Source organism: Triturus cristatus, chromosome 8 (assembly GCF_964204655.1).
Source record: "Triturus cristatus chromosome 8, aTriCri1.1, whole genome shotgun sequence".
NCBI lineage: Eukaryota > Metazoa > Chordata > Amphibia > Caudata > Salamandridae > Triturus > Triturus cristatus.
In genome coordinates this window covers 553423620-553449960 of record NC_140591.1, presented here as the reverse complement: position 1 = coordinate 553449960, position 26341 = coordinate 553423620, and positions in this window count along the sequence as shown.

The window sequence follows — 26341 nt, the reverse complement described above, 5'->3', positions numbered from 1 at the left end:
AGCATAGCAAAGCAGCGGGCTTGCTACTTTGTTATACCGTGACGTCTATGAGAAATTTGTGCATGCTGAGTGATTCTTGTTGATATCAGGAGGCCCTCGCTTCACTGCCCACATTTTTGCTCATGCATTCTGTGAGTATTTTAGAATGGGATATTCATTCCAGCCAGACATCATGTATGTCCACAGCCTGTGCTGTTACTTGCCGTTCAATTGTTCATAGTTACTAGCGGGGAATGTGAAGCACACCAACTGCAGCTAAGACTGCAATCCCCTATGAATGAGGAGGGTGCTTGAAACTGCTGCACCTCCTGGCATATCCCATGCAAGATGTATAGTTACACGCCCACAAACTAACAGAAGGGAACTCAACTTTGTCTCACATTATAGTGACTTGACAGTGGACCAGCATTTTTAGTATGTTCACTAACTCAATGCATCAATTCAATCGACCTGTCAAACTTTGCTCTCTGCTATAGCAATAGCAAATAATGTTGAAAATAATTACAAGAAACTTGGCATGAAACTGGAACTATACTCCGAGGGGTGCCTTTTGCTTGGATTGGTTTAAATCTGCTGCACTGTCAGCTCTCACCACTGCTTATGCTGCCTAAATGCTTCCTTCTGGTCTCACCTCACTTTCTGTCTCACTGATCATGTCCATTCCTATGATCTAAATCTTTGACATTTGCTCACTACTCTTTCTGCTCAGCTCTTTCTCTGCCCAATCCTTAAACTTAATATTTGATTTGTGTTCACTGCTCTTTTTGTTCTCTTCTTTTTCTGCTCAATCATTGATCTTAATCTTTGACTTTTGCTCACTCGCTCTTCTTTCACCCATTCTTCCCACCTCTCATTTTCCCTCCTCCCCGAAAACCTCTCTCAAGATCGCTGTGCAATTCTCCACCTCCTGCCTAGCCCCACCCACTGCCCCTCCCTCCCATCGGGACCTACTTAATGGAGGCCGCAGTGTGGCTGAACCACCGGTGCACCAAATGCAAGCCCGTCTGTGCCTGCCTGTGCCTATGTGAGCCTGTCCGTGCTTGAAAAACGCCTAGCACCAAGATCCCTGGTCCTCAGATCACCCTCAGATACAACACTGCTGCCCTCCATGTCCTGAACACCTGATGATCCAGCAAAACGCTGCTGCCATGCCGCACCACAATCTACATGACGACCTTACTCCTTCACCAGAAGCAGCTTCTCCTGTACCAGCACGACCCCTGTATGGACATAGAGCACCATGCCGACCTCTCATCACATCACGCCAGAAGCGACACAATGACTCCACTGCTTACTCCTCAATGCTCCATGTGCAAGCATTCCATCAAATTGTGGGACCTCATCACCACCTTTGCACCCAACATAGGGCCCCACTCACAAAGGTAAAATGAGACGAAAGTCTAACTTTACGACTTTAGTAATCGTAAACGCCCTTTGTGAATACCGAAAGTCATAAAGTTCAACTTTTAGTATTCACAAAGGGCATTTATGAGTAGTAAATGCCCTTTTCGAATACCAAAAGTCATAAAGTTAGACTTTTGTCTCAGTTTACTTTTGTAAATCGGGCCCACAGTCTTTCTCACTGAGACCTGGCTCAATCCCATGTCTGCCCCAGACATTGCCACAACAACTCCCAATAGATAAAGAATCACTCTCCAGGCCCGCACCAACAACCCGGGAGGAGAAACAGCAATAATTTTCAAACAGACCAGACAGCGCGCCAACTCCAAGCTCCACACTGATGACAAGATAACCAACAGAGGCACCATTGCATACCGAACTCTGGGGCTGCACTCCCACTTCTGCTACGTCTGTCTCCAGGGTGAGCTCCCTGGGGTCAGAGAACTCACACTCCACCAGGTGTTGGCATAGCTCTGGAAAACAGGGACTTAAAATATGATCTCCGCGAATTGAATCATACAACCCCACATAGGTGTAACCAAGCTATCCTTTGCCTTACCACCATCCAGTGCCTCGCAAACATACCCCACACCACTCTCCTGAGATTGGCAAGACAGTGTCTGACTGTCTCTGTCACTCAACCCACACTCTTCTGGGCAGTCTCCACACTCACATACCAGGACTTCTACCATGGGGGAACCCCTCTTCCTGCACCCCTCATCTAGAGTCCGTAGAGTGTCCCTCCCACCACTAGGACTATGAACCCCTGTGCCAGTTCCACAATCCACCTCAGGGACACTGCGCACCACTGGAGCTACCTCATATCCTTGAACCCCCTGGTGTATGTTAACCCCCTCCTTCAAGTCAGGTGCCACATCTCTGGATGTGTGTACTACTCCCTCAACACTAGATAACACATTTTTGCTGCCACCATCTGAGCTGGACTCCACCTCCAACCCAGCCAAGCGCACTTCTTGAGCTACACACATTTCTCCTTCTTGGGTTATGGCCCTTTTGGCCACAGCCTTCTTGAGCTCCTCATCAAGCTCTTTCAGCCTCTGCTCACACGCCAGAAGCCAGCCAACCTTTTCTCTTTCTTCCTCACTTTCAGACAACTCCTCCTCCTCAGACTCAACTGGTAGTGTTGGCCCCCGCGTGGTAGCTCATAATGAAATAGGGATGCCTCTAGATCCTCCCTGATCCTTCTTCTCACAGGCAGCCCCCTTTCCTTGAAGAACACACATAGCTCCTTTATTGTGTAGATGAACATGTGCCAGAAGTCAAGTTCCATTTTGCAACAACTAACCAGAGTCTAGTATCAAAAATATGTTTCCAGGAGGACACCAGAAAACAGAAAAAACAGTATGTTCTTGCGTAATGGTCTGCACTCACTAGTAGTGTACACCAATCACTGTATGTAAATCACATATGCAAGTCCAGGATCCTACCGCTGCCACCAATGTTAGAAATGGGGGTCTCTAGTTGGCAATGGTTTGCACCTTTGTCCAAATAGGGACCCTTGCTTCTAGTCAGGGAAAGGGGGATACACTCCTAAAATAACCCCTGCTCACCCCCTTGGTAGCTTGGCACGAGCAGACAGGCTTATCTAAGATGCTGTGTTTAAAGCATTTGTGAACACATACAGTGACACAGTGAAAACACTACAAATGGACACCACACCAGTTTAGAAAAATAAGTAATCTTTATCTATACAAGACCAAACGGCAAAAATCCACAATACAGTATCAAAAATACTTTCAAATGGTAGAAATAGTTCAGTTCATGGCAAGTTGTAAATGCAGCACTTTTTCCACAAAGTACCTTACATGCATCAGGCAAAACAAACAAAAGGGGCGCAGGGAAGGTGATGCGTCAGTTCCTTGCTTCGGGGGAGGTGATGCATCTGTTTCTTACTGTAGCACAGGGGAGGCGATGCGTCTGTTCCTTACCGGAGAGGACGGAATGCGTCGGTTTCTTACTGCGTTCCGGTTACGATGCGATGGGACGCGTGGCGACAATCCGGTGTGATGCGACAAAATGGCAGCTGGACGCGATGCGACGGTCTTGTACGATGCGTGATCTTTTGCAGCTGCCTGGCAGGTGCTGCAATGGTTTTCTTGGCGATGCGTCAGGACCCGGTGTGGATGCGGCGTACTTTTTCCTGGTTGCTCGCGAGGCGTCGGAACCAAGTGCGGATGCAGCACTCTTCTTCCCCGTGGCTCAGCTATGCGTCGGGAATCGGTGCTGATGCGACACGCTTCTTCCTCGTTTGGTTCGATCTTCCAGCTCCCAGCGACAAACAATCTCTAGAGGTCCTAAACAGCAGCAGGCACCTCTTTGCAGGTTAGAATTCCCAACAAGGAAATTCAGGGGAGCTGGTGGTGAAGTCTTGGTGTCCCTAGGACTTCAGAACAGGAGGCAAACTCAAATGCAAGCCCTTGGAGATCTTCCTCAAGATGATAAAGCAACAGCAAAGTCCTTTTCTCCTTTCCTTGGCAACAAGTAGCCACTGTGGGCCAACCCCAAACAGCAAACAGCACAGCTTCTCTGGTTCTTCTCCTTGGCAAAGGTTCCTCTTGATCTCCCAGAAGTGATCTAAGGTTCTGTGGTCTGGGTCCCCCTTTTTATATACACAAAGTATTTGTTCTCTGAATACAGAGAGTGTCGGTACCCAGCCAAAACCAATTCTGTCCTCACTGGTGCAGCTTCCTGGCAGGAGGTGGAGACAGCATTGTTGAAAGCAGACCTGGCCCAGGCAGGTGAAAGGAAATCTCCTCCCCCTACTCTAAATTCATCCCAGGTCTATTCAGCCCAGCCCTGACTCATCAGATTGCCGGAACCTCAGCCCTCTCCCAGCCCCTGTCACTCACAAGCCAGACATGCAATACACAAACCTAGCAGAGGATGGTTAGGCAAGGAAATACCTACTTTCTAAAAGTGGTATTTTCAAACACAAAATGTAAAAATCATACACACTAAAAGATGCACTTTAACATTCTGAGTTCAGGCATACTAAACTTTATTTTCCCATCGTTTTCCCAGGGTCAGTTATGTTTATAAGATGTTATAATCAAACTGCCCATTCTGGCGAATGGGAACAGATAGCCATGCAATAGTGAAAAACAAAATTGGAAGTATTTCACTATCAGGACATGCCACATTCACCAGGGCATGTCCTACCTTTCACATACAATGCACCCTGACCACAGGGGTACATTGAGCCTACCTTAGGGGTGACTGACATGTAGAAAAGGGAAGGTTTAGGGACTTGCAAGTGTGTGCACTAGCCTAATCGACATGGCAGTTCCAGACTACACACACATTTTACAGGCTGCATCTGTGGGTGGCACAATGAGTGCTGCAAGCCCACCAGCAGCATTTGATTTACAGGCCCTGGGCACACCTGATGCACTGTACTAGGGTCTGAAAAGAAAATCAAATAACCAATCATGGAGTCACTAACCATCACATCAATTTACAACAGAGAGCATATGCACCTTAGCACTGATCAGCAGTGCTGAGAGTCATAAAACCACCACCAAGTCAGAAAAAAATACAGGAGGAAGGCAAAAAGTTCTGGGATGACGCTGCAAAAAGGGCTGAGTCCAACACACCCCAAGCCTTAGACTCCAAGGACTACATCTTCTTCGGGGACTTAAATTCCCACATAGATAACCCCAATAACAACAACACCACACACCTCCTCAATAGTATGAGCAGTTTCGGATTGACCCAGATCATTTAAGCATGCTGCAGGACACACGCTGGACCCCTTCTTCACCTCCAGCAACCGCGTCAAATACAGCCATGTTACAGAACTCACATGAACCAATCACTCCATCATCTAGTTCAGCATTTGCAGTCCCGGCACTGCAACCCCTCTAGAAGATCAGTGCCCCCCACCAAAGGTGGAACAAAATTTCTGAGACCAGCTGAATGGACCTCTAACTCTGCTACCGACACCAACCTCGAATAAGGAGATAAGAACTTCAATGCCTAGATCACCAATTACGCTGACAACATTGTCCCCATCCAGAGCAACAACCAGAGAAAATCCTGCTGGTACAACCAACAACTCAGAACAGTGAAACGAGACAACAAATAGCTAGAGAGAAGATGGCACACCAACAAGGACACCTCCTACAGGCAGCCTTCAAGACCTCCCTCAACCACTACCACCGCCTGCTGAGAGCAACAAAGAAGACAGGCCGAGCTACATACATCAAAATAAGCACCAACAACACCAAGGAACTTTTCAACATCATTAAGGAATTCTCCAACCCGACTACCAGCAAAAACAACATCACACACTCACAGGAGTTGTGTGACAATCTCGCTGACTTCTTCCATGGTAAGATCGCAAACATCTACCCTACCTGCAGGTAGAGCCAGGACCAGCAAAGTGTGTATTGAGCCTGTCTGTTTCCAAGGAGATTCTGTTCTTCAGGAGCAGATCACTGTCCCATGGTCATCCGCCTGGACATTTCCTGATTGGCCCTTTAGCTCCCAACCAACCCTGAGTCCACCCCTCACCTGCAATATCCCTTAAGGTGTGTGCAGTACACCCCAAGAGAGCCACCTCCATCTTGTAGCCTCAGTCTCTCTGTACCCTATAAACCAAGTCAGCCACTTAACGTGGCTAACGCTGCCTAGTACATAAGGCCCCCTTTAATGCTATAGTTAGCATGAAAGGGGTGGGCAGTGGGTGTTGCGGTGTGCGTTTCACCGCAACACCCATTCATTTTGATGCTGCCCCCTATGTACAAGGGTGGCATACGTAGGAGACAGCGCCAAAATTAAGACCAGGTAAATCCTGGTCTTAAGTTGGTGAAATGAGGAGAAATACATTATTTTTCCTCGTTTTTGCTTTTTCCATGTGTGCTGCCTTGTGCAGCACACATGGAAAAACCAAACTGACATGGTTGTTTATGTACAGGAAGGTGTCCCTTCCTGTACATAAACAAACATTTAAAAATGCAATTTTGTCACTTTCATGTGTGCTGCATGAAGCAGCACACATGAAAGTGACAGAATGGCATTTTAGGATTGTGTATGTGCAGGAAGGGACACCTTCCTACACATAAACAATCCTCCCCTGCACGCAGACACCCTTGCACTATGGTGCAAGGGTGCCTGCGTTAGCGCTAAGTTGCTAAACTTAGCGCCATTACAGGGGGAAACACAAGGCTGCACCATATTCTTGTAAATATGGTGCAGCCTTGCGTTAAAGAAGTGGCGGAGTGCGGCATTAAGCCAAGGAGGCTAACGCCACACTCTGCCACTTCAATGTACATATCACCATATGTTTGGAAAGTGCATATAACCCTTGTATTTCGGCTATTAAAAGGGATTTGTTAAAATGCACGAAGGTCAGTATTTGAGTATCTTCGATTTGGGCCTGCCCGCAGGGTGAACCAGCACCAGCAAAGTGTGAAATTAGTTTTCTGTATAAAGGAGATTTTGTTCTTCAGAAGCAGCTCAACGCTCCAAAGCAACTTTGAGCCCACTCCCAACGTCAAAATCCCTTAAGGTGTGTGTAGGGCACCCCAAGACATGCACCTCCATCTTGTACCCTCAGCATCTCTGTGCCCTACAGAGTCCATTAAACAAACAACAGAGAAGACGTTAAGAACACAGACTTGTGCTATGTTTTTAATCTCTAAAACTGCAGTTTTTTCTACCTGTGACTTTTTTACTGTAATATTTTGTCCTGTGTGCAATTGGAAGTGTTAAAATCTGCTGTTTTTGCTTCTGGCTGCTTGAATTGTATTCTTGGTTTCTGTGAATTTGGTACTGTTTAAAAGATCTGTTTTGTCTACCCGTTACCTTGAGAGTGTGTCCTAGTTTCCCCTGTACTGTGCTTAGGCATGCAGGGGCAACCCCCTCACCCCAAGCACCCTCCCTCCTTTTGAGTCTTTAAAAGTTAAAAAGGCAAACTGCACCCTCAGAGACTAAGCAGGGAGTGCTTAGGAGCCTGCTGAATCTGATTCAAGGTTCAAAAAACTATGTTTTAAAGTGTATGTAACCCTTGTTTTTAGCTATAAAAAGGGATGTGTTAAAGTGCATGAAAGTCAATATTTATGTGCCTTAAATTTGGGCATGCCTGCAGGGTGAACCAGGACCAGCAAAGTATGGATTGAGCCTGTCTGTATCCAAGGAGATTTCATTCTTCAGGAGCAGCTCCTTGCCCCCGGCCATCATCCTGGGCCTTTCCAGAGTGGCCCTCAAGCTCCAAAGCAATGTTGAGCCCACCTTCAGTATCTCTTTGGGTGAGTGCAGGGAAACCCAAGACAGGCACCTCCATCTTGTAGCCTCAGTGTCTCTGTGCCCTACAGAGCCAAGTGAACAAACAACAGAGAAGGTGGTAAGAATACAGACTTGTGCTCTGTTTTTAATCTCTAAAACTGCTGTTTTTCTACCCGTGACAGTTTTAATGTAATCTTTTGTGCTGTGTGAAGTTGGCACTGTTAAAAACTGAATTTTGTGCTCCTGAAAGTTTGAATTCAACTCTTGTTTTTTGTGAATTTGGTACTGTTTTAAAATTCTGTTTTTTTCTACAAACATCTGTCCTAGTTTCCCTTGTACTGTGCTTAGGTGTGCAGAGGCAACCCCCCAGCACGTCCTTTTTTTTGAGTCTTTAAAAGTTAAAAAGCCAAACTGCACCCTAGGGGGCAGATTTACAAGCCCCGTGCGCCACTTTTGCGCCACTGTTGCGTCACTTTTGTGACGCAGCGGTGGCGCAAAGCTAGCGCCATGCTGCGACAGATTTACAACGCGACGCATCTAGGGAGATGTGTGACATTGTAAAGCCCTGCGCCACATTAAACCCGCGTCAGGTTTAATGTATGCAGGTTGGGCGTTATGTCGGAAAAAGCCTCGGAAAAGTGACGCAGTGAAATCTACAAGATTTCACGCAGTCACTTTTCCGACGCTGGTGCGTCAAATCCTTACGCCTGCTTCAAGCAGGCATAAGGCGTGACGCGCCATGTTAGGGATAGGGCAGGTTGGAACAGTGCTGGAGTTGCGTCGCGCTTGCGACACAACTTCAGCACTGCACCAACCTTACGCCGGCAGATGCATACGCATCTGCTTGTCCTTGCGCCACAATGCACCGCATTGTAAATGCGGCGCATCTGCGGTGGCGCAAGGGCAAACTTGCGTGACGCTTCTTCACTGGCGCATCCCTGCTGATTTGCAGGGATGGGCCAGGGAACATAAATCTGCCCCTACAAGACTAAACAGAGTGTGTTTAGGCGACAGCTAAATCTGATTTAAGGTGTAAAATTATGTTTGGAAAGTATATGTAACCCTCCTTTATGGCTAGAAAAAGGGATTCGGTAAAGTGCACGAAAGTCAGTATTTAAGTGGCTGAGCTTTGGGCCTACCTGCATGATGAACCAGGACCAGCAAAGTGTGAATTGAGCAAGTCTGTATCTAAGGAGATTCTGTTCTTTAGGAGCAGCTCACTGCCCCTGGATATCAGCCTATGCATGCGGTCACGTTTGCTGTTGAGTGTTGAATCTGTGCTCTGATTTACTGATGTATCTGTTGCTTGTATGGGGCTTGGACTTAGACTTCTGATTTGCTGATAGGTCTGTGGTTCTGATTGGTTCCTGTGCTAGTGATTGAATTAGACTCAGGGCTTAGGCTTAGAGTTCTGATTGGTGGATATGTCTAGGGTTCTATTGGACCTAGGGCTTAGGGTTGGGTCTCTGATTGGCTGCTAGGACGACTGCTGTGATTGGTTGTAAGGTCCTGGTTTCCTATTTTTCCTAGGGCTTGGGGCTAATGTTCCGATTAGTTAAGGCTAGGGTTTCTATTGGCCAAAGGTCACCTGACGTACGGCTATTTAAACTTAGGCTTCAGGGCATTTCAGCCTGAGCGTCAAGGGTAAGGACAGAGAGGACAAGATCATTTGCCGGTTGGGGCCTGTTTGTGACTGGTCGGGCCTAGGGCCAGAGATGTTGCCTTTTTTTCCATTCAACAGCACCCACCTTAACCCATCCACATGCACAAACATATTAACACATTAACAACAACTACTCTCTCCTCTTTTACTGCAAACAAAGTTAAACCCCAACCAATTTTCAGTGTCAGAACGGCATCCAAAAAACACCACAAACCACACTTATACCCCAACTATCACACAATGGCACTTTCACTAACACACAAAACACCACTCTATCCTATACCACTAACAGATCCAGACATCGCCAACACAACCCAAATCAGCACTATGCGTAACTATATCCGATCCAGACACACACTCCCTGATCATACAAAGCACCAGCTCTTCCCTCTACTTAGTCCTAACAGACCCCTTTCTGTCACCACCAAACCTATACTCAACATTTCATCAAGCAACACTCTCTTCCTCTTTTTGCCAAAAAACACAACCCTTACATTCCACTCTTCCACACATGTTATCTATTCCAGTGATCATATCTAACACAACCGCTCTTAACTCTTGTCCATCTCCTCTCACACACCACATACACTTCTTTCTAAACACATGACCACCCCTTTACTATTCATCTTCCACTCACCAACAATATTTTACAAACAAATACTTCTCAGAAAACAACTACATCATCACCTCCTCTCAAAACTCTTCCAAATCAAAACATAGCACACACACCAGCACAATAAATATTGCACACACACTACCTCATAATACTTTCCATCACAAACTAGGAACATACACTCACTCTCACCCTCCTGACTACACAAATAATACAGACGCTAAACCAACTCTACTTCCAAGCTTTCTATCTTCTCATACACGTAGAACATATACAGCAACTCTCTTTCAACCGTCTCTCATCCATTGCACAATATAGCATCTTACAACATGGCCCACATGCTTCACTACCACCCCTAACTCATACACTTTCCACCCTAACCAGATGCAAGAAATATAAACAACATGCCACTGTTCACAACTTTGCATCTCCATATCTACTAAATAACAAGGCTACTCTGCAAAAACAATATAGGTCACTAACTCACTCTCAACCACCAACTCTACCACCTACAGACGTAGTCCCAACAAAATGCCTTCTTAGCTTGCTAGACAAGGATTACAATAAAGAAAAATAAAACTGTTGCTATCCTCATACAGCTAATACTAGCACTAAGGACACACCTGCTACAAGTCCACGAAATACAAGAAACAACCTTCTTACTGACACACAACCTGACTTACTCTTCATAACTGAATCATGGTTGGGAGATGACATGGCTCCAGTGTTGCATGAAACTGTTCCTTTAGGCTATCAAACTATCCAACAAAATCACATAAGCAAAAGAGGAGGTGACCTAGCTATTGTATTCAAGCAAACATTAAATATGTTAGAGCGGGCAATGTCTCCATACAAAGATTTGAGGCCATCTTCAACAGATCCAACCCTACAACATCTTCCTCTTGTAACTCCCTACTCATTTATAGACCTCCACCTAACAATGCAACATTTTCAGATACACTTCTAGACACAGTTTCAAACCTGATAACACTGCACTCCAACCCTTGCATTCTTGGTGACCTGATTATTTGGTTTGCAAACCAAATATGCCCCATCCAAAAACAATCATCACTGGCCTAGACAAACTGAACCTACATCAGATCATCCACAAACCCATGCACCTACCTGGGCACATCCTAGATGTCATTTTTGCAAATACAGAACTAGCTACCTTTCAAATGATGACTCCAGTTACATGGTCAGACCATTATTTGCTTGCTTTCCAACATGAAACAACACAAAGCAACAAGCCTAAAGCTACCTCACATGCATTCATCTATCGATAATGGAACAAACTCAATTTTGAGCACTTAGAAACACAACTAAGATCCAATACAGATCTAGGAACAATAAATGTAGTTAAAAAACTATATGAGTGGCTACAGGAAGCTTTTTCCATCCTAATACTACTAAGGACAACAAAACACGACAAAATGAAACAGACATCTTAGAGAAATACAGAGCTGAAAGAGAGAAAACAGCAAATTAGAAAGCTGCAATGCATCTGACTCAAAACAAACACCAATCAAAACAAACTTCACCTACAGAAGCTTAACAGATTATACAATTCAGAAATCAAAAACGTTTTTAAAAAGGTACTATTCAGGCAGAATTTAAAATGTTAAATGTGCAAATAAAGAATTCAATAAAACTATCACCAAATCCCCCTATGAGATTATTGAAGTGGGCTGACAAGCAATGCCTGGTTCACTAAAGGTGCTGGGTCTGATGATAAAGCATGCTGATGTGTTAATTGCTGTGTGATTGGACTGGGTAAGCTAACTTTGAATACTGACATTATGGACTCATGGCACATATCTAATGTCCTTAAGTGGTAATCACATGTATTCATTGTTCAACTTTAAAACCTGGATTACACATTTCATGTACTCTAATGAGAAAATTTCAATAACAAAAAAATCTCCCTGAATTTCATAAACTAAATTGCATAGAAAGAACTCATCCCATTACTCAAGAATTCATAGACAAGTTGGCAAATCATTGTGCAACCTAAGCAGACATGTTGATCTCTTATTTCAAACAAAGGAAAACCACCAGCACTGACTCTGTTCCAAAAACCCCACCAATAGTAGGCTAACCCAGCCTCTGCATTCCTTCCAACAAATACCACACAATGAATTCATGGATCTTGTCATAACAAGCAAGCCTGCTGGCAGCCCTTCTGACTCATGTCCACCACAAACCGTCAAGAAAATTCTTCTAAGTTCCTCCGCTGCCACACCAGTAAGAAGAATCATCAACAATCCCTTAACTACAGGAACGTTTCCTAAAGACCTAAAAAAAGGAATATATATGCCCGTTTCTAAAGAAAACAAACCATGAACCGCTTAACGCCAACAACTATAGACCAATTACAAATAGACCTATCCTGGGCAAACTGATAGAAAAAGTAGCGTTCACCCAGTTATCACAATTCAGTGAAGATAATTCCATAATTTCAGACTTCCAAATGGAATTTAGAATAGGAAGAGGCACGGAATGTGCCCTCATTGCCATCTGAGATGACCTTAAGAACACAGTTGCACAGAACAGTGTTGCTGCACTACTTCTCTTTCTGGCAACCGACAGGGTAATACCCAATTGACCCTTTTAGTACCTGGGTAAGGAACAATAAAGAGCAAACAACAAAAATGGTACAAAAGGAAAAGATAAGAGAATAACTTGGGACAAGAGCACACTAATTGACTCTATATCTAGTTTATTAATCTAGACAGATTTTATCAAAATATTTGGACTTTCCTGCAACAGAAATGACCACGGACCTTAATGGAAGCAACAAAGCAAAAGTACAGCAACACAAATATACATAAATTGAACATGTGCAGAACGTCACCAACAAAAACACACGAAAAAGTTAACCCCTAAACCAACATATAATTTTTGTTAGTGTCCTCCTAATAATTTCAGGACGAACCACTGGAAGGAAGTCCACAGAGCGCGCTGCGACTCAACAAATTATTGTCGGACTTTCTCAGCACACTCAACAGTGAATATCCACACTGTACTTATTTTCAAGGACTCCTCCTTCAAAACCGGGTCTACGCAATTGCGTTTCGGCCATATGTATTCCTCGGCCTCCTCAGGACAGGGTTAATACAAAGAATGTACACACACTACAAAAAAGAAGTATATACACATATAAATATACAAATATATTACATAAAACTAATCACAAGCATAGTCCTAGCAGTTCGCCATGCCGTCCAACGGGGAGCCTGTAGTCGGTGACCTCCACCAAGGGGCCCAGGGGTGAGCCGGGGGCTTACATAGGAAATCTATATGTTCATAACGAAAGGAGCTATGATTATAGAGACCACCAGCGTGTCAATCTCTCAGGCAGGCGGAAGGAAAGTGTGTCACACCACAGACCCAATGCATAGTCCACCGTAGCCATTGGTGCCCACAACCCGACAAACACCTCGAGGAAACCCACTCTCACTATCTCTCCCCCATGACTCTAACTGCGTGTCTCGCAGGAGTAAACAAACGTGTAGTACTTACAGTGGTAGGGTAGTCCAAAGGACGCTCCTACGTGTGGGTCATCCGGGTCCACAGGTACCCGAACGGGTGTCGACCCTATTGTCAAGAAATATCAGGAGCTCATCACTAGTGGCAGCGCAAATAATGTGAATAGGGCGGATACGATATGTGGAAATGGGCGCTTACCTTCCTTCAGCAGGAAGTCCTCCCCGCTATCGCTGACTGGAAACGACTTAATATAATCCAATATGCAGGTCAATTACTACCTGCAAAAGCAAAAAGCCGGGGGCTTTAGTGAATTACACGGGAGCCTACCGACTACGTGAGTCCAATGGGACTAGCGTGGCTAAACTTACTTGAAAAAACGTCCGACTGAAAGTCCGGAACAAACAGCCACTCTACTCGGCTAACCTCACAGCGCTGGTCTGCGTGTGGCTACGGGCAGCCTCAGTCCTATTTTCCGGCATCGGACGGGGGTAGTGGACATAGAAGAAGGGTTCCACTGAGGAGTGAAAACGTGTCGGCCATCTTGGCACGGGGGCGTCTAAAATCAACCTCTATCTCAAGTAGGATCAGGGGGAGGACTGGGGGGGGGGGGGGGAAGGGAAAGGGAGGGGGGGGGGGGGGAAGTGGGGGGAAAAAACGCGGAAGCATATAACCATTACCGCGGAAAGCATCTAGCCAGGGGGTGCATTACAGCAGGAGCAGTCATCCGCCTATGAGATATAAATCGCAGGACAGCATCTAATAGACAAGGGTGAAGGTACAACCCAGGTATAGCACGAGCAACACACTGCCCATGGAAAAAGAATTCCCAGACAGTCCACAGAGTCAATTACCGGGGACCAGACTTGGTGTGTAATATCAAAGGGTCGAATCCCTCATGGCGCAACCACCGCTAACTGCACCCCATCGGCAACACAGGCGACCGTTCGGACAACGCTTGATCAGTGCACAATCTATTATGACAACACAAATGAAAGGCATGTTTTAAAAGAGGTGTACGGGAAATGTCATCATGCATTCGCACTAGTCACGACCTTGTAATACAAGGCCCAAAAACCCTCTACTAGGTACAGTATCAAGAGGACGCAAAATATATGGGACAATGGTACCTATATCAACGCCCAGACCTCATCACGGTCATTTAAACCTAATCTGGATGTCTGATAACGTTCGATCATTCGTGCCTCAAGATGATTGAGTTTATTTTGTAGTGCTGTTTTGGTGAATGCTTTCACCACCAATAGCACAGTCCAGTACAGGTCATCTTCACAATGGTTCATATCAACGAAATGTTGTACCATAGGAGCCCCTATGGTACCACATCGTATACGGGATTTATGTTGTGAAATCCTCAACTTTACGACCTGAGTCGTCTGTCCAATGTATGTTTTTTCGCATGGACATGTGACTGCATAAACCACATTTTTGGTATTGCAGTTAGAAAAGCTTAACTGTGAATGCACTATTTTATTGATTTCCACACACTTAGAGTTTTTAGTTTGCATGCATACCCCACAGCCATTGCACCGGAAATGTCCGACGAGGGCTGGAAGGCCCATCATACCTCTCAGATCAGTGGGTGCCATAGATGGGCGAGAGGCTTTCACTAGATGATTTCTGAGATTCTTTCCTCTGCGGAACGCAAATAATGGCTTAGAAATATTCAAGTGTTCCACCAATTTGAGGTTTCTTAGAATAATCTGCTTGATCTTATTAGCCTTAGGGTTGAATGTGAGTACACAAACCATTTGCTCATTTTCCTGTTTAGTTTTAGGTACAAGGAGTGTTTCCCTTGGAGTGTACCAAGCTCTCTTTAATGCTCCCTTGACCAATTTCTTGGGGTACCCTCGTACTGTAAGTTTATTTTGGAGCATTTGGGCATTTCTAAAATAATCATCCTTATTAGTGCAATTACGTCGCACTCTCAAAAATTGGCCATAAGGCAAGTTGTCTCTGAGATTACGTGGATGTCCAGAGGTATAATCTAACAGTGTGTTCCTATCAGTGGGCTTGATGAACAAGTCCACTTCCAGTTTACCTTCTTTTTCAAAAATCCACACATCCAGGAAATTGATGCGTTTATCACTTGATGACATAGTGAATTTTAAATCAGGTGTCCTAGCATTGAGCCAGGAATGGAATTGTGTCAGCTGATCCTGTGTTCCCTTCCATATCATAAACACATCGTCTATGAATCGCACCCACTTCAGGATATGATCTTTAAATGGGGACATGGCGTCAAAGATGTGTGACATTTCAAATTGAAAAGAAGAATACTAGGACCCAACTCCACGCCCAAGTCTTATTGGAATACCTTAAATCCAACACCATACCTGTAGGATTACAGGTTAAAAATATTCCAGTAATCTTCTTTAACGACAAAGCATACCTGGTGGACTTTAGTGGGGTGGGAACTAAATGCTCACGCGACTGGATCGTGTTGTCAATTCAGACGGCATTAAGAATAAACTTACAGTACGAGGGTACCCCAAGAAATTGGTCAAGGGAGCATTAAAGAGAGCTTGGTACACTCCAAGGGAAACACTCCTTGTACCTAAAACTAAACAGGAAAATGAGCAAATGGTTTGTGTACTCACATTCAACCCTAAGGCTAATAAGATCAAGCAGATTATTCTAAGAAACCTCAAATTGGTGGAACACTTGAATATTTCTAAGCCATTATTTGCGTTCCGCAGAGGAAAGAATCTCAGAAATCATCTAGTGAAAGCCTCTCGCCCATCTATGGCACCCACTGATCTGAGAGGTATGATGGGCCTTCCAGCCCTCGTCGGACATTTCCGGTGCAATGGCTGTGGGGTATGCATGCAAACTAAAAACTCTAAGTGTGTGGAAATCAATAAAATAGTGCATTCACAGTTAAGCTTTTCTAACTGCAATACCAAAAATGTGGTTTATGCAGTCACATGTCCATGCGAAAAAACATACATTGGACAGACGACTCAGGTCGTAAAGTTGAGGATTTCACAACATAAATCCCGTATACGATGTGGTACCATAGGGGCTCCTATGGTACAACATTTCGTTGATATGAACCATTGTGAAGATGACCTGTACTGGACTGTGCTATTGGTGGTGAAAGCATTCACCAAAACAGCACTACAAAATAAACTCAATCATCTTGAGGCACGAATGATCGAACGTTATCAGACATCCAGATTAGGTTTAAATGACCGTGATGAGGTCTGGGCGTTGATATAGGTACCATTGTCCCATATATTTTGCGTCCTCTTGATACTGTACCTAGTAGAGGGTTTTTGGGCCTTGTATTACAAGGTCGTGACTAGTGCGAATGCATGATGACATTTCCCGTACACCTCTTTTAAAACATGCCTTTCATTTGTGTTGTCATAATAGATTGTGCACTGATCAAGCGTTGTCCGAACGGTCGCCTGTGTTGCCGATGGGGTGCAGTTAGCGGTGGTTGCGCCATGAGGGATTCGACCCTTTGATATTACACACCAAGTCTGGTCCCCGGTAATTGACTCTGTGGACTGTCTGGGAATTCTTTTTCCATGGGCAGTGTGTTGCTCGTGCTATACCTGGGTTGTACCTTCACCCTTGTCTATTAGATGCTGTCCTGCGATTTATATCTCATAGGCGGATGACTGCTCCTGCTGTAATGCACCCCCTGGCTAGATGCTTTCCGCGGTAATGGTTATATGCTTCCGCGTTTTTTCCCCCCACTTCCCCCCCCCCCCCCTCCCTTTCCCTTCCCCCCCCCCCCCCAGTCCTCCCCCTGATCCTACTTGAGATAGAGGTTGATTTTAGACGCCCCCGTGCCAAGATGGCCGACACGTTTTCACTCCTCAGTGGAACCCTTCTTCTATGTCCACTACCCCCGTCCGATGCCGGAAAATAGGACTGAGGCTGCCCGTAGCCACACGCAGACCAGCGCTGTGAGGTTAGCCGAGTAGAGTGGCTGTTTGTTCCGGACTTTCAGTCGGACGTTTTTTCAAGTAAGTTTAGCCACGCTAGTCCCATTGGACTCACGTAGTCGGTAGGCTCCCGTGTAATTCACTAAAGCCCCCGGCTTTTTGCTTTTGCAGGTAGTAATTGACCTGCATATTGGATTATATTAAGTCGTTTCCAGTCAGCGATAGCGGGGAGGACTTCCTGCTGAAGGAAGGTAAGCGCCCATTTCCACATATCGTATCCGCCCTATTCACATTATTTGCGCTGCCACTAGTGATGAGCTCCTGATATTTCTTGACAATAGGGTCGACACCCGTTCGGGTACCTGTGGACCCGGATGACCCACACGTAGGAGCGTCCTTTGGACTACCCTACCACTGTAAGTACTACACGTTTGTTTACTCCTGCGAGACACGCAGTTAGAGTCATGGGGGAGAGATAGTGAGAGTGGGTTTCCTCGAGGTGTTTGTCGGGTTGTGGGCACCAATGGCTACGGTGGACTATGCATTGGGTCTGTGGTGTGACACACTTTCCTTCCGCCTGCCTGAGAGATTGACACGCTGGTGGTCTCTATAATCATAGCTCCTTTCGTTATGAACATATAGATTTCCTATGTAAGCCCCCGGCTCACCCCTGGGCCCCTTGGTGGAGGTCACCGACTACAGGCTCCCCGTTGGACGGCATGGCGAACTGCTAGGACTATGCTTGTGATTAGTTTTATGTAATATATTTGTATATTTATATGTGTATATACTTCTTTTTTGTAGTGTGTGTACATTCTTTGTATTAACCCTGTCCTGAGGAGGCCGAGGAATACATATGGCCGAAACGCAATTGCGTAGACCCGGTTTTGAAGGAGGAGTCCTTGAAAATAAGTACAGTGTGGATATTCACTGTTGAGTGTGCTGAGAAAGTCCGACAATAATTTGTTGAGTCGCAGCGCGCTCTGTGGACTTCCTTCCAGTGGTTCGTCCTGAAATTATTAGGAGGACACTAACAAAAATTATATGTTGGTTTAGGGGTTAACTTTTTCGTGTGTTTTTGTTGGTGACGTTCTGCACATGTTCAATTTATGTATATTTGTGTTGCTGTACTTTTGCTTTGTTGCTTCCATTAAGGTCCGTGGTCATTTCTGTTGCAGGAAAGTCCAAATATTTTGATAAAATCTGTCTAGATTAATAAACTAGATATAGAGTCAATTAGTGTGCTCTTGTCCCAAGTTATTCTCTTATCTTTTCCTTTTGTACCATTTTTGTTGTTTGCTCTGCACTACTTCTCTTTGACCTCTCAGCTGCCTTTGGCACAGTTGACCATGACACCTAAATACAAAGACTCTACGAAGCTGGCATAGAGGGAACTGCTCACAACTGGATCACATCCTACCTTCAAAACAGAACAAACTTAATCCTTGCCCCCCTTTCAAACCCGACCATACTTCACAAAAGCAGGGGTTCCTCAAGGCTCTATCATCTCACCCATGCTTTTCAACATCTACATGCAGTCATTACTGGCACTGATCAATGAGTTTCACCTCACATGCTATAACTATGCAGATGACACAAAAATATTCCTTAAATTAGAAAGCTCCAAAGACTTTGTAAACTCACATTTTCAGTTGCCTCGGAGCTGTGGATACGTGAATGAGATGGAACCATCTCAAATTGAAAGCTTCCAAAATGGAAAAACTCACATGTGGTGATTAGAAGACTTATGATCTATTCGCTGCCTGGCCTGACGAATTGGGAACACCACCTAAAGTATCTAAGGAAATATGAAACTTCAGAATTACCATGGACTCCAAGGTATCAATGAATGCCCAAGTGGACAAACTAACAAGATCAAGCTTTATTACTATATAAACATTCTGCAACGTATCTTTCCCCACCTGGGATTTCCACACAAGGTCCAGGCACTATCTCTCTTGTACTGTCTAAACTCGATCACGCCAATATCTTCTACCACGGATGATTTTTAACAGCAAAGAAAAGTCTATGACAGATTAAGAACTCTGCTGCCAGACTACTCCAACATGCAAAGCTACAAGCCCACATCTTCCCTGCCTTGAAGGCCCTACTTTGACTACTGGTTGCAAGGAGATCCACATTCAAGCTTTGCATCCCCCACAAACCAATACATGGAACAGGGCCTCTGTCCATCAGGAATAGAATTACCAAATACATTCAAAAAAGGAACCTCTGCTCTAGATTCACTCCTCACCTCAAAATAAAAGGTGGCACATCCTTCTCTGTTCAAGCAGCCAAACTATGGAACTCTTTACCACCAAACATAAGATACTCAGAAAACTATTTTATCTTCGGAAGACTAATCAAGAGTTAGCTTTTAAACACATAACTACCATACTCAAAAATAAACATTCAGCAAATACCTGTGTACATAAGCATTTATTTGTACTGTATGTATGTATCTAGATATGTCTAAGTTGTTTTTATGCTTAACATGTATATAGGTCTCTGCATAAATAAGTACATTTTATCATAACTATTTATCTACAATTGCTTCACTATTGAATTATTAAAAGTAAAAAACTGAAATACATTAAAAAACAAATAAATTTGCGTCATGTACCGGAGTACATGAAAGTGCCAGTTTATCAAATACAACTTAAATCTAGATATATTACCTTCCTTATGCATGTATACCTTCCATGTACTTACGTATCTTTATATTTATTACTTTACTCCTAATTCATTATCTCAAATGTACTACCCTACATCTCACCCAATACCTCTTTCAATATATCCTCTACCTCCACTCTTTGACTTTTCCCACATCACATCCCACTACTCTCTTCAATGCACTACCCTATTTCTCACCCTATACCTCTCTCAATATATTCTCTACCTCCACTCTCTGACTCATCCTAAATCCTATTCTACTACTATGAGCTCCAAAAAAACACTTCTTAGACTCTTCCCTCCTCTACTCCTCCTTGCATCATCTCAAACTTCTTTTACTAGTCAGTTCTCCCAAACAACCCTTTCTAAACCTTTCCCTAATGTATCCCTTCTAAGATCATCCAATGCCTCATCTATCTCCCTAATCCACTTCTAGAGACTATTTCTTCCTCCATCTCTCCTTTACTCATCCCAAACCTCCTCCTACTGCTATAATTTCCAAATAAACACTGTCCTAGACCCTGTCCTCTTCTATCGCTCCATTATCCTTTTCAATACAACTAACAGACTCACGTGTCTACTGTTCAAATTAATTTCATATTTCCATGTACTAATTCACCATTAATACTTTTTGGGTTCCTGAGTAGTGTGCTACTGTGAAAAAGTGCTTTGATGCCTCATCAGGGGTAGTGCTGTATAAATGCAATGATATTGCAGTTATGATATACAGAAACATAGAACCCCAATCCACCGATGGACTGCCTTGACAGACGTGCCACCACCACAACCAACGCAATCCACAGACTGACCACCTGGAACCACCTCTCCATCCAGGACACCATATCCACCATAAAATCCATCCACTCAGGAGCTCCCAAGGACCCATGCCACTACCATATTTTCAATTTTGGAAACCAAAATATCAGCCAGGAATTCACCACCCTGCTCAACACCTCCATCACCATCGCAACATTTCCCGAAGCCTGGAAACATGCCGAAGTCAGACCAGTATTTAAAATCCCTCCACCAACCCCGGCAAACTCAAAAATTACTGCCCAATCTCCTAGCTCCCTTTCCCAGTGAAGGTGCTGTAAAAGCTCATCAACATGCATCTCATGACTCACCTGGAAAAGAACCAGCTACTTGACTCCTCCCAGTCAGGCATCTGCGGCAATCACAGCACCAAGACAGCACTGATTGCAGCCACCGACAACATCTGAACCCTCCTCGACCGAGAAGAAACCGCAGCCCTGATCCTCCTTGACCTCTCAGCAGTCTTCAACACTGTATCCTACCACATGCTCATTGAAAGACTCTACCACATCAGCATCCAAGGAGACCCACTCAGATGGATCACTTCCTTCCTCACCGGAAGATCCCAGAGTATCCACCTCCCACCTTTCACCAGCAAATCCAAGGATATCACCAGCAGTGTCCCCCAGGGCTCATTACTCAGCCTCTTCAATGCATTTATATGACCCTGCTGGCCAACATCATCGTATCCCATGGTCTCAACATAATTTCCTAGGCAGACGACCCCACCACCACAAGACCTAACATCCACATTTGCATGACAAGCGTTGCCGACTGGATAAAGAACAATGGCATGGAGCAAGAACACAGACAAGAAGGAAGATCAGACCCACATCCCCTCTCTCAGACCACTTCAGAAACTTCTGAATAATCATTGACACCAAGCTCACCATGAAATCGCAGAAAAACATCCTCTCCTACGCCAGCTTCCTCACTTTGCCCATGCTACATTAGATCTTCAAGTGGCTACCCCTGTACACGAGACGCACCATGGCACAGGAACTCATCACCAGCTAACTGGACTACGGCTTCGCTCTCTACATAGGAATCACAGTACACCTCCTACAGGGCCTTCCGACCATAAAGAACACCACAGCCAGACTCCTCCTCGATCTTCCCTGATAAACCCACATCATACCCCACCTCAGGCCACTCCACTGGCTCCCTATACAGAAGAGATGCTAAATCAAGCTGGTGACCCACTCATACAAGGCTCTACACAACCAAGAACCTGCCCTCATGAACCACCGCCTGAACTTCCACCAACCATCTATTTGACTGCGCTTCGCCTCCCTATTACTTGCTCATACTCCCTGCATCTACTAAAGCACTCCTTCTCCCAAACCACAGCAAAGAGCTGGAACAGCCTCCTTGTGCAACTCCAGACCATCACTTCACTTCCAGAATTCTGAAGGGCCCTCAAGACCTGGATGATCGAATGAGGCTCTGGGACCTGCTAGCTCTTGACTTCCTTATGGTGCGATTAGCTGCACTTTAATAATCTTGGTTGAGTGAAATCTGTGTAGTAGATCATGAAATACTAACATTTAAAACATGGTTGGGTGTGCTTGCCGAGGGTTACATTAAAGAAACATCCTTGAATTTGTTTTTGCAGCTTGAAACATTTTCCCAGAATTTATCAGATGCTGACCATGTTTACCTTGCTTTAGGGTATTTTTATGTTTGAGTGGAACCACTAAGGAGAGAACAGCTTCATATTGGCTCAATACAAAGCTAACTTTATCATCCTTTAAGAAAGCCACAAGAAAACTTACAGACATTTGGAATATTTAGTCTTCTGTGAGTATGGCTAGTTTTGTACAGATCCGAAGGGAGACACAATTAAACAGGGGTATAAAAATCTTTTAATGTACCGATAAATTTGGTGTTATTCAACAAATAAAATTGACAGACTATTAATACGTGAAGCCAAGTCCAAGAATCAAAGGTATCATTTAGCTTTAATAAAGGGGGGCATTTTAAAGGAGGGTAAAAAATCATTGGCTTTCTCCACTTTGGCACAGTTTCACAAGTCTATAAAATACTGTGAAGACCCTTAAAATAATGATTTTAATCTTTATACATTAAGCTTCATGCAGATCGGTCAAGAAGGAAGAGGCAAAGTGGAGGGGGGGTCAAAAAAGTGTTTATTTTGGATAAGCTAGGCATTGTTTAATAAATGCACACAGACTATTGCCTTGTTAGCGAGAGATCAGTGCAAAGATTTCAGGCTTCAATGAGATCAAGTAACAGGTCAAATTAAAGGGCCAAACAATATTCAATTTCCAAATAACCTTAGTCATTTCATAGATCTGCATAAAATTTGGCAGACACTTGTGATGTTAAGCCTACTTTTTATATGTTGAGTTTAATGTAAACCCATCAAGTAGAGGTATGATAAAAGTGTTCATTTGCTAATAACATTCCATGTTTAGTTTTCTGTTGGGATGTTTAATTTAAGTTCAGTGCAGTGCTAATGGACTTCATGCAGATTTGTCAAGGGGGAGGCAGATAACATTAAATGGAGGGTCATAAATGCTTTGATTTGTTAATACCTTTGGAACCATTGGATAGGATAGGCTAGTATTTGTAAAGCGCACTATACCAGAAGGTGTAACAGTGCTGGGCAGACACAGCAAGGGAGAGAAGCGCAAAAGCAGATTAAGAGGGTAATAGCCGTGTGTTCAGGAGCTTCCTGAAACCAGGAAGAGAGCATGCATTGTCAATGGCGGGGGGAGTGAGTTCCAGAGCTTGGCAGCGGCAACTGAAAAGGAACGGCCACCCCATCTGGATCTGCAAAATCTGGGCGAGACCAGTTTGTGCTGTATTGATGATCTCAGAGTCCTCCTTGGAGTATACCATTGAAACAAGGATTTGAGTTGGGGGACCTTGAATGAAATATGCTCCCTGATAGGGAGCCAATATAAGGAACGGATCCCTTCGCTGGCAGAATGATGTTTGGGAATGTTTAGAATCAGTCTTGCTGCTGCTTTCTGTACCACCTGGAGCTTGTTCAGAGATGCAGTGGTGAAATTAAGGTATAGGGCGTTACAGTTATCGAGACGAGAGGTAATCAGTGCGATAATGGTGAGTCGATTTAATTCCGAGGGAATGAGAGGAAGCGCCTTTCTGAGGGTTCTTAGAAAATAGAAACATGTGCCAACTGTGCAATTGACTTGGGCATTGAAAGTCAGACCCTCATCAAAGATTACCCCCAGATTTATTGCTATTTTACTGGGGCTGGCAGAGGCCCGCATTCTGTTGGTCACAAGGCCTTAGACCAGATAGAGTTCTGTGGTCTAAAAACTAGTACCCCAGTCTTGTCTGTAATAATCTTTAGAGAATTGCCCTTCATCCCAAAAATTATGTTGACATGCATATATTGAACTTCTCTGCAACTTGATGCAGGTCGTTCGTGAGGGAAACAATGATTTGGGTGTCGTCCGCGTAGGAGAGCACCTGAAATCTGTAGGATCTCACCAGTTCGGCCAGTGGGGTCACCTGCAGATTAAAAAGAGTATGGCTGAGCAAAGACCCCTGAGGGACCCCACATCGGAGAGCAAAAGCTTTTGTTCTGAAACCTCCACAACTAACTGTGTGCATTCTATCTGTTAAAAAGGACTAGAGAAGCTGCAAGGCTTTTCCCCTAACCCCCACTTCACGCAAACGTGGAACCATGCGCACTGGGGAGACAGTGTCAAATGCTGCCGATAAATCAAAGCAGATTGTGCAGAAAAATTGGTATGGAGGAACACATATCTATTCACTTACTTTGTCATAGGGAACATCAAATTACCTTATAAATGGTACAATGTCCCATTCCAATTTTTTTTAAACCGATTTAAAGAGTACACATACAACAATGACTTCCTTTGAAAAAAATAATAATTATATTTTCTTTTTTGTAAATAGAAAACATGAAATTACACATATATATAAACATCTACATAATAAACATACATAGACATGAACATAAGCCAAGTTTTTGTTGCCTAGACCCACATATTTTTACAATAAATCAGTGTACGCACAATTAATCTAGGAAATACACTGTGAGGTAATCCTCTATGCACATGAGGTTTCTACACCTCTACAAACATTTTCTAAATGTGCCTTGATAATACAATAATAAATCTTGTTTTCAAGTGGATTCCTCCCATCAAAACTGTTGATGCGTTTCAGCCCCCAATCCTTCCGGGCCACATCAGGACAAGGGTAAAGAACCAACCTAAAGTAATCCAAAAGTATACATTTCACAAACTAAAAAACTGTCCTATAAGTATCACAGGATTTCATGAACCCAGGGCATGCAACAAGTGCTCATCTTATTCCAAACGAAAATTCATGTAGGGACTGCGAAAAATAGCTGTGTCTCGACACCCCATAGTAATAGACCTGGAAGGCTGCAGATCCCTAGAGGGGCCAAAAGAGTGCAGAAAGAGAGACTAGCACAACCAGCGTGCTACCATAATAAAACACTGTAGAAGTGAGGTAAACACAACAAACAAAGCACACTCACATGGCCTAAACAAGTTCAGGCTCTTGTGTGTGCTCCAAGCAAGCGGTACCTCCCGTGGGGATAATGTCTGCCGTGGAACTTAGTTCTGTCACCTGCAAAAGGTGGTTGATACTGTCAGGGAAACTTCGATGGAAAATCACTCATAGCCACAACTCCAAAATTCTATCACAGGGGATGGAATCAGTAGAGCTAGACTCCCGGAGTATTGTTAACAGATCGTCATGGGAACCTGATGGCACAAGCAATATCAATATTTTGGGTGTAGGTGAGAGAGATGTCCCTCGCAGATTACTCCAAACGGGGTCATCCTTAAATAAAATAATATAATAATATAAAGGGTGTTGTGTTAAAATGAAAACCTAAGCTATGTCAAGAAGACAAAGTCAGTTGATCAACCACTCCGGGATTAAAAATGTGGAGGGGCAAGAAAATAAGGTAACCTCAAGAATAGCATCACCAAAAAGTCCACAATTCAACAAAATAAAAGTGGAAGACCCAATTGCTAAGGGACATCAAACATGCTTGTACATCTTAACTAAGAATACAACAGCCTTTCCTGGGGGTATCCGATGTTCTCATCAACATACGTACTCAGCACATCCTGTGAACTTGGGACAAACAATGTATTATAACACAGTCAAAGACAAGGTAGTGTGTCACAATTCAATATGAATATGTACAGTTTACCGGGGGTCATACCTAAAATCGGTCCTGGTATAAGCAGAAGTTCATGGCTAAATCAGATATCTGTGGCACCTAAACAAAGATGAAATTATAAAATTGCTTTCAAATCAGATCAAAGCCCAAATTTCATCACGATCATTGAGGTCATTCACTGCTGTTTGGTATTTTTCAATCATACGGGCTTCAAGTCTTTTTAAGTTCTTTTCTAGACTTGCGTTATTATTTGATTTCGCCACCATAAGAACTAACTAACTTATATCGTTTTCATTGTGGTTATATTGTACAAAATGTTGTACTAATGGTGCACCTTGCATCCTGCAACGTAG